The sequence below is a fragment of the Papaver somniferum genome, chromosome 7 (assembly GCF_003573695.1).
Source record: "Papaver somniferum cultivar HN1 chromosome 7, ASM357369v1, whole genome shotgun sequence".
Classification (NCBI taxonomy): domain Eukaryota; kingdom Viridiplantae; phylum Streptophyta; class Magnoliopsida; order Ranunculales; family Papaveraceae; genus Papaver; species Papaver somniferum.
In genome coordinates, this window is record NC_039364.1 from 8,489,372 (window position 1) to 8,499,421 (window position 10,050).

Sequence of the window (10,050 nt, forward strand, 5' to 3'; positions counted from 1 at the left end):
TTTCGTAATTTAATTTAATTTTTGTTTTATTTAATAGTTATAAATATTAATAATTGGATAATTATTTTTTGTTAATTTAGTTACGTGATTTAATTTAATATATTTTTTTGTTAATTTAATTTCGTAATTTAATTTATTTTTTTGTTAATTATAAATAGTTATAAATATAGTTAATTGGATAATTATTTTTTGTTAATTTAGTTACGTGATTTAATTTAATTTATCTTTTTGTTAATTTAGTTTCGTATTTTAATTGAATTTTTTGTTAATTATAAATAGTTATAAATATAGTTAATTGGATAATTATTTTTTTGGTTAAATTTATGTTTATGGAATTTTATGATGTTGAAATTTTGTTCGGTTAAATTTATGTCTATTATGGTTCGTGGATTGGTCTTTTAATTATGAAATTGTATTTAACATGTTTGTGCGTAGAATGAACAAGTTTATATCGAGGTTTAGTGGTCGCCAAAAGACCAACAAGAGACAAAAATCTACCGAAGCTGATTACAACTTAATCTCTACCGGTCAAATTGAGGAGGTCGACGTCCCCGGGTTAGGGAGGTTTCCTATAGTGGAAGATGATAAGCCGCACGCTACTGAAGACATTACATTTTCAGACGCACCAACATTTAAGTTTAAACATCGTGGATGTCTGGCATCGGTAATTCATTATTATAAATTTATTTCAATACATTGTCCTAGAGTTAAATATTTGATTGAAAAAGCGGGGTGGGAAAAATTGTTGAACATAGAGTGTAGCGTTACCCAACATGCCGTTGTTGATTATATTGTTGAGAGGTTTTGGGATACAACCAACACGTTCCATTTTCCATTTGGTGAGATGGGGTTCACGCCATTAGATTGGGTCATGTTAACTGGACTGAGTATCGGTGATGGTTATGTAGTTCCGTATGATTCGAGCCTATACCAATTTGACTATGTCCGTGAGAAGATTTTTCCGGATATCACACAGGGAACAAGAGGCGCGTCGTGGATATCAAACTCAATTACAATTACATATTTAAGCTCATACTTCAAAGAAGATAAGTTGGTGGCGGCTAATGAAGATTCTCTCCTCGCCCATAGAATAGCAATTGCCTTTTTTATGTATGTTTTGGGTCAATTTTTCTTTCCTAATGCAAAGAACTATATTGATGCTGGATGGTTAGCTGCTTTCGAAGAAATTGATAAAATACAAGACCTTGACTGGGGCGGTAGTGCCTTTTCGAGATTGTATGCAGGTCTCCGACAAGCTTGTAGGAAACAACAGAAGGCACTAAGCGGGCCCTTCCAAATATTAGAGGTATTTTGGTAATCGATTTTATTTTAATTTTCAACGTAAAGTATATTTTCATTTAAGTTTATTTCCTTGGATATATTAATTTGATTCATTAATTTTATGGACTAGTTTTGGGGGTATGAATACCTAGGCATATGTCGACCAGACATCTCAATGACCGGTAATGAACAGAAATGGCCTGTAATTTCCAGATGGAATGGAAGGAGGTGTCAGAATGATATTATTCGTTGTAGGATTTTACTGAATCAGCTGACGATTGACCAAGTGACATGGCACCCATGGGAATCATACACCGACGTCCTCAGTTCTGAGATGGGAAAGTCTGCTAGGAAGCTGTCGGACTCGAGATGGATATTTTCTTGGAATGGCGTTGTGAGTTAGACATGATTTTTATATTATATCATTAATATTAATCGTCAATAACATAGTTTTTTATTTTTCGTTATTTATCTAATTAATAACGTACTCACTACAATTATATTCCCTTTTTGGTTATACAGCATAATGTTTATTTAGGAGAAAGATGTTGGAGGCAAAACCATCCCTCGTTTGCTGTTCCCATGAAACTACATGTAATTATTGGGCATTTGGGTGATGACCAAGCAAAACTCCTGCTAGCGGACGGTTTTGTTGATGCAACCGAGGTGGTGCAAGTTGTGCAGTATGAAGTATATTTAGAGTATTGGAAAAAGGTTACTAATTTCAGAAAATATGTGACACATCCTGATTGGGAGGTCCAAACATTTGGGTACAGCGGTGACTTCTATTCTACCGAACTTGGAAAACCAGATGAACATGTTCTTATTCCACCGCAACAACAATTATCGCCCGTAAGTGTTCGTTCAACTTTACATTGCTAATTCCAAAAAAAAAAAAATCTCATCTATCTCATTTTTTCATGACAGGGCGATAGTTATGCATTATTCCAAGAATATGCTGATTTTACTAAACAATTTCGAGATTTTACATTACGAGAAACGAAAGATAGGATGGAGTGTCTATTAGCGAAAGATGAACTTATAGGAAACCAGAATAATAAGATCACGGAATTGGAGTATCAACTGTCTCTTTTCCGAACGCCACACACCATCCAACCTTCCATTGGATTCGGCGCCTTTTCCCCCACATTGCCACCACAAGTGTGGAGTTCTATGAGTCAAGGATCATCTTCAACGTCCTCGGTCAGGCCCATTCCGAGAACGGCTTTTATCCCACCGCGATCGGCGCCTCCGGATACGGGAAATGTTTAGCCTGTGATGACTATTTATATGGTTTAGCTTTGAATTTATTATGTTATTTATCTTTGTTATGTGTAGTCATACTAGACATTTATTATGTTATTTATCTTTGTTATGTGTAGTCAGCGAGTAGTCATTTCAATACTCAATCAAATTTCTATCAAATTTCAGCGAGTGGTTATTTGAATCCTTTATCAAATTTCAGCGAGTAGTCATTTCAATAGGCAATCAAATTTCAGCGAGTAGTCATTTCAATAGGCAATCAAATTTCAGCGAGTAGTCAGTTCAATACTTTATCAAATTTCTATCAATTTCAGCGAGTAGTTATTTGAATACTTTATCAAATTTCACCGACTAGTCATTTCAATACGACAAACACCTCACTGACAAACAGTTTACAAAATTTGTCAAATACTTTATGTTATTTTATTTATTAATCCTGATGGAAAATGGAAGCATGTGATCTCCGTCACTCACTCTATAAATACCAACACACCTCTTTTTACAATCACACACTTATTCTGATTCGGATAGAATATGGAAGCATATGAGAATACCGCTCACTATTGTTCTTCTGTTTCATCTTCTTCTTCTTCTTCTAATAGTAGTTTTTATTCCTCGGATGATGATTCAATAGCAATTATGCAAAATAACATGGCCGTTAGTATGGGAGTCCTTGTTACCAATTCTAAATGGCCTCAAACTCGTATCAAAATACCAAGAGATCGTGAGACTGGTGCTGAACTTCTGTGGAACGACTATTTTTCTCCGTATCCAAACCAACCACCTAATGTTTTTCGCAGAAGATTCAGGATGCGTCGACAATTGTTTAACAGAATAGTGGAAGGTGTTACAGCCGAAGACAGATATTTTGTGCAAAGGCCCGATGCGTGTGGAGTTTTAGGATTAAACCCTCATCAAAAAGTAACTGCAGCGGTGCGAATGTTAGCTTATGGATGTGCGGCAGATGCAATAGACGAGTACTTACGCATAGGCGAAACCACGGTGTTGGAAGCAACTCGGAGGTTCTGCAAGTCGATTGTCAATGTGTATGGGAAAGAATATTTGCGTGAACCTACGGCTGGTGATGTTGAGTTGTTGCTCAACCAAAACAAAGATAGAGGATTTCCAGGGATGATAGGTAGCCTAGATTGCATGCATTGGAAATGGGATAAATGTCCATCTGCCGAATCAGGGGCTTACACCGCGTATAAAGGGAGCGAAAGTATCGTGTTGGAGGCGGTGGTGTCGTATGATCTATGGTTTTGGCATGCATTTTTTGGTATGCCAGGCTCTAACAACGATATTAATGTGATGAACCGTTCATATGTTTTTCGAAGTCTGGTCACGGGAAAAGCACCACCGGTGAACTATGTGGTAAACGGTCATTCTTATGACATGCCGTATTATCTAGGTGATGGAATATATCCAGAAATTGCTACTATTATTATGGCGTTTAAACATCCGCTTGGTAGGAAAAAAGAGATATTTCAGCGATGCAAGAGGGTGCAAGAAAAGACGTAGAGCGGGGATTTGGTGTACTTCAACAACAGTTTGGAATCATCAAACAACCTGCTAGAATGTGGAATCCAGATGTGCTTGCCTATATCATGAAAACGTGTATTATCTTACATAATATGATAGTCGAGGATGAGCGTCTACCCGGTGAATGGCCACATGTTTATGATCATCGTAGCAACCCGACACCGGTTAATATATTAAGAGGCAACAGTGAGGAGTTTTCCCAAATTAGAGCTGAGCAACGCCGACGTCATATGCGCAGCAAAGATAGGCATATTCGCTTGCGCGATGACTTAATCGAACATATATGGGCAGAATATGGGAATTAAAAGGTTGGAGACGAGGACAAAATATTGGAATTAAATGTTGTTTCCCATATGAAAAAATTATGTGATTTTATTTTAACGAATAATTTTATTGAAATGTATTAACTCTATTTCATATACTCATCACTTGGTAAATTAAAGTAAGATGTTACAAAATAAGTTAAAGTTGATTAAATTAAATGAAGATAAAATTAAATCCCAAATATTACATAATAATACGACTAATGACAAAATTAATACATATTAAAACGTAAATAACTACTAAAACTATTATCACTTATTATTAGACTTAATACTTAAGGTTCGAACTATCCCGTTTTGACGATTATAATTGGCTCCTTTTGTCCCGTACTATTAAAGCCTTTCGAAGTTCGAAGTACTCCTTTTGTACATGATCCAATTTGGAAAGATCCATCATCATGATGCGAAATTCATCGTCTGCGACCTCCTTGGCTATTTTAGCCGCATGCTCAGCTTGTTTTTGTGCAAACTCGGCCTTTTTTTGTTCCATCTTGAATCTTGATTGTTCCCGGTAATGAGAATTGAAATTTTCTTGCTGTGTAATAATTATTCCCATCAATTCCTCTTGGCTGTTGGATTTCTCTCGCCCGGTTTTCTTCAGTCGTTTAGCTGCTTTTTTTCCCATCTGACGAGAAGGTATGTATTCTCTATGTCTCCTTTATCTGTGTCGTTACCGGACTCGACTTGAGTGCCATCTTCCTCGGTATTCACGCTACTATCCAAATCGTGCGTCGTATCAAAAACAAAAGTCGATCGACGATTATATTTTATATTTTCTATGACAATTGGGTAGCACTCTTCGTGCCTAAATTTTCTTCCATGATTGCATTCCTTAAACCGTTTGTTTACTTCTTCGAGCTGTTAATGTTTTTAAAAACAATTAGGTTCATGGGCATCTCAATATTAGAAAATAATTGTTTCAAAACAGAGAGAATACTCACGGTCATTTCCGGACCCCATCCCGTATGATATTCACTTTCCACTTCCGCCTGTTTTGCCGAAAACAACGCCACTTCTTTACTTATTCCCTGAAATCGTTTTTGCCAGGAACTCCAAGACCGCTCTGGTTTATCCGGTAAATGAGCTTCAATATCATCCTTGATACGAGTCCACAACGCAATCTCTGATTGATCGGCTCCAACGCCGGGATCTTGAGATATTGATAAATGAATTTTACACATCGTGACATCTTCGATTGTCGTAAAATTTGGACCTCTTGCTATTCGTGGTGTTGACATTAAAAACGATTCGATGAAAATTTTCAAAATGATTTGAAATATGGAAAACTATTTTTTCTTCCTGATACTATTTTTTTCTTGCCGAATACAGACGAATGATATGAAAATGTGAAAGGAATTCATCTGGTATATATAGGTATAAAATAAACCCGTTATTAACATTCAATTTCAAACGTTCGAAAGATATAAATATCTTACCAACGGTCAAAAATCTGCTACGCAATCTCCAACGCCAACGTTCGAAAAATTTATCATTCTAACGTTCGAAAATTTTCATTTCATGTTTCATAATTTTGCTGAGGCGTAAAAAAAAAGTCCGTTTGAGAGGGGCGGAATTTTGGTGTCCGCCCCAGAGAGGCGGAATTTTGGTGTCCGCCTGGCAACGCGCGGAGTTCTTCTGTCCGTCTCATCAGGCGTAAATTTGTGTTACGCCCGCAACAAACGTAAATTTAAATTCCGCCCCACCAACATACGTAAATTTGGTTTACGCCCGTTAACAAGCGTACTTTAAATTTACGCCCAGCATCAAGCGTACTTTAAATTTACGCCCGACTATATTAGAATTTGGGATTTGGTCGCGACCATATTTGGTCTGGAATTTGATCTTTGGTCAAAATTTGATCTTTACTCCGTCCCACTGTGTTAGGATCTCATCCCATAAATTTGGTTATACTCGTCCACTGTGGATGCTCTAAGGAGTATTTCTTTTTACAGGGTCAAATTATTTAGGGCATTAATTATAAAACGAACCACCACTATTTAAAACATGGATAACCGTTCAATGAATTTTATTTTTTACACATTGCAAGAAAGTAACCATCCGATCTTTGGGTATCATTTAGATTCACGTCCAAGGAAATAGTCGTCCAGCTTACCTATACTGTAACATAGTGAAGGACCTACACCATAAAAGCGAAGATGAGAGAGAAACACAAATCTAAACCTAGTTTTCTCTCTGCCTCGTCTCAGTTTTTAGTGTTCTTCTTTCTCCCTAACTCTAATCAGATTATTCAATCTCTTGCTCATCATAATCATCCACACCTTATCATGATTCACTAGCAATTCTTATGAGTTATTTCTTGAAAACCTCATAACGATTTGAAATAGACGAATTATAACCTAATCTTCAGTTTACAAAATCAACAACAAATCCAATCTATTTTTTCCTGTATTTATTTCCTCGATTTCGCTTTACTCTTGAAGAATAAAAACTAGAAAGATGGGAAAGAAAAGCTTAAACTCAAATAATAAGAACTGGATCCTGTTTTCCTTGTTATCTTTGTTTTAAACACCCTTATTTTTTGTGTTTAAATCTTGTTGGAGATGGTAACTAAAGTTTTATTATTTGTATCAGGTGATGGTTATCCTGTTCGTGGAGCTAGTGGTGAAAAGAACTTCCAGATTAGAATAATGGGTTTGTAGTTATTTTTCTCATACTTATTTTTCTTTTTCAGATCTGAGAAGTTCATACCGTGTATCTCTATGATGTCTAGTATTCGGATCTTAGAGGACAGTTTTCAGCTATTTTGCTTATGAGTTTTCATTATATAGTTTTGGCACTCAGTATTAAGTATGAACTTGTGTATTTACAGGGTTCTGCCATATTAGCTGAAGCTTGCAGCCACAGTTGTTCTCATTATAGGTTTTTGGGTTGGCTGATTCATTAAGAAAAAGCTACGAACTGTTGGACTCATAGATTTAAACAACTATAGGTCTGTTTTGTCTAGATCTGATTGAATTTAAGTTTCTTTGAGCTTTCTGTTTTATATGCATTCAAGATACGTATGTTTGGGTAACAATGAGATTCTTCTAATGTTTTGCTGTATTAAGTTTGGGATTTCAATTTTGTATTTTTTTTTCATATTTGGGTTTGCTGTAGTGTTTACAAATTTCTTTTCAATGTTCTTATTTTTTCCAGATTAGGCTTTCTATTTTTCTCATTGTTTGTTGTTTCAACTTTCAGGTTTTTTCAGATTTGGGTTTGCTGTATTAAATTTTTAGGGGCTTACAAATTTTGTTTCAATGTTTTTGCTTGTTTCAAATTAGAGTTTCCTTTTTCTTAAATTGTTTGTTGTTCTAAGTTAAGGATTTACAACTAGTGTTGTTGGTTATTATCATGTTCTAGTTCTTAAAACCAGAGTTTCTGGTTTATTTTTTTCATTTGTTGCAGATGAACAATGCAGCTGGTCTTCTACCTAATCCTGCAATTGATCCTCGCGCTGGCCATTGAGATGATCATGAAGCTATTGCTGCAGTTGGGCTGAGATTACTGGTGACTGTAGATGAAGCTGGGAGGCCTTATGTTGAATACACCATAAAGTTTGCTACCTGTATTGGGCAGCTTGTACTAGCAAGCATCCCTCTTAAGTACTCGAATTGAAGGTTACCAATCTAAGACATTTAAGGAGGTACATGTAATTATCATTCACTGCGAGTCATATAACTTGTAAATATAGTCACACTGGTTAACAAAATTAGATTTCTTATGTTTGCGAGAACTCTCCAGTTGCGCAGAGTTTTATTATATTTCTTATGATATAATTTGTACTAGCTTTATTTCTCTTTTGACATATGATATGGGATTTATCAGGTGTTGATGAGCTCAAAATTACAGAGGAATAACGGGTAAACAACAAATTGAGAATAGCATTTCTGGTCTACTACTAGTCTTGGTTCCAAAGCTTATGCTTTAAACATTTCTCTTGGATTTGACATTGTTGACAGTTGAGGTTTTGAGCTTCAATAATGATTTTTTTAGTGGCTTTGAATCAGGTATAAACTTGGAACCAATGCGTTGTTGCGGTTTAGGAAATATTTAAACCAATAAATTCTTGGAAAGCAACACAACTGCAGGACAAGGTTTAGAAGCAGCCGAACCTCAGCATGTACACTGTGCAGGTGGTTCTCTTTACCCCTCTCTAAATATCTCTTACTTCATCTTTTTAGGAAAATTGTCATGGGATTCTTTGTAAGTATATTGTTTAGCGATTGCAAATAGACAGTATACAACAGCAGTGTTGGTAGACAGATAGCGATTGTGTAATCACAGAGGGAAATTCCTCCGTACATGCAAGTCCTAGGTTACTGATTTATAGATGTATATGTATAAATTTCTTCTTTAGATGTGTACAAGTGCTAGTTATAAATTTCTTATTAACTCACTGTTTTGTCATCATTAAACTGCTCATGACTGCTTTCAACGCGTTGTTATAATTAAACTGCTGATGACTGCTTTCAACGTGTTGAATTATTGTTATAGCCAATGAATTAGTCAAAAAAAAGTTCATTTGTTGCCTACCGAGAACATGTAGGGTATGAATTACTGATCGGATGTCAAACATTGTTCTGTATTATTTACTCATGCTTGTATAAGTTATCTTACTCACATTTTTTTTTTATGTTTGCTCATTGGCTGTGATTTTGATTGCTTACATATTGACTAATACAACTTATGCTAAATTATGTTGTAATTGAACAGTCTCTATGTCTCACTGTAAAATGATGCTAATGCTTGTGGAAATATCTGGACTGGGGACTTCAGCTTCAGGTGGATCAGAGTTTTGTTATAAATCTATTCTATTTATATTCACAAGCAGTGGCTTTCAATTATTTTTGGTTAAATTTCATAATGAGCAGAACAATTCTCTTGTAGTTGTGGTAATTTGTGGAGAGTTTGCAGATATAGAAAATGTATGAATTGCGGATTTGAATAGATTTAAAAAGAAGAATAGGCAGGCCTGTAAACTGAAAGTGCAGGTGCCAGTAAACTGGAAGCCCGGGTCCATGAAAATGATCCGGACTATCCATTTTTTTTAATTGTAAGTCTAAGAATTGTCACAGGTATAACTGTAACAACAATGTGATGAATACAAACACGTGTCGACATTTTAAGTCTACAGTTTAAAAGGGAGACACGTGTCCTTAATGGATGCGTTGCTAATAAATAGTAACGGTTATATGTGTTGCTGTTCCGTGAGAGAAAGTGAGACGTGTCACCCTATTAATTGTGGTAAATAGAGAGTAACAGTTAAAACCATTAAGGTAAACGTTACTAATATGACATGTGTCGCTATCTTAAAATTAGATCAAACGTAACTGCAATATGTAACAGTTTTTTTATGTGACAACAGCTGAAAAATTATTAATCATGACCTAATTACAACAGGTTATAACCGCTACAAATCTCATCAGTAACAGATATAGTCTGTCACAAAATCCTGGAAATGGTGTAGTGGAACATCGCTCACTCTAATGTCTATTATAAAGAACGATTTTTTGGGCACCATTGTTTTTTTGGAGGGACCATTTTATTATTTTGGGAAAGACATTAGAAGTAAATCTAGGTCACTCCTTATCTAGATATTTCTATTAATACCTAAATCACCCTCCTGATTAATTTGGGT

General features: G+C 35.5%; 1 long non-coding RNA gene across 1 annotated transcript; it reads left to right on the top strand.

Moving 5' to 3' along the window:
- Positions 1-6,599: 6,599 nt before the first annotated feature.
- Positions 6,600-9,460, top strand: LOC113300493. Its single transcript, XR_003335813.1, has 6 exons — positions 6,600-7,061; positions 7,240-7,359; positions 7,818-8,055; positions 8,238-8,272; positions 8,420-8,545; positions 9,126-9,460. It is a non-coding gene; the product is annotated as an uncharacterized LOC113300493 (long non-coding RNA).
- The last annotated feature ends 590 nt before the right edge of the window (positions 9,461-10,050 follow it).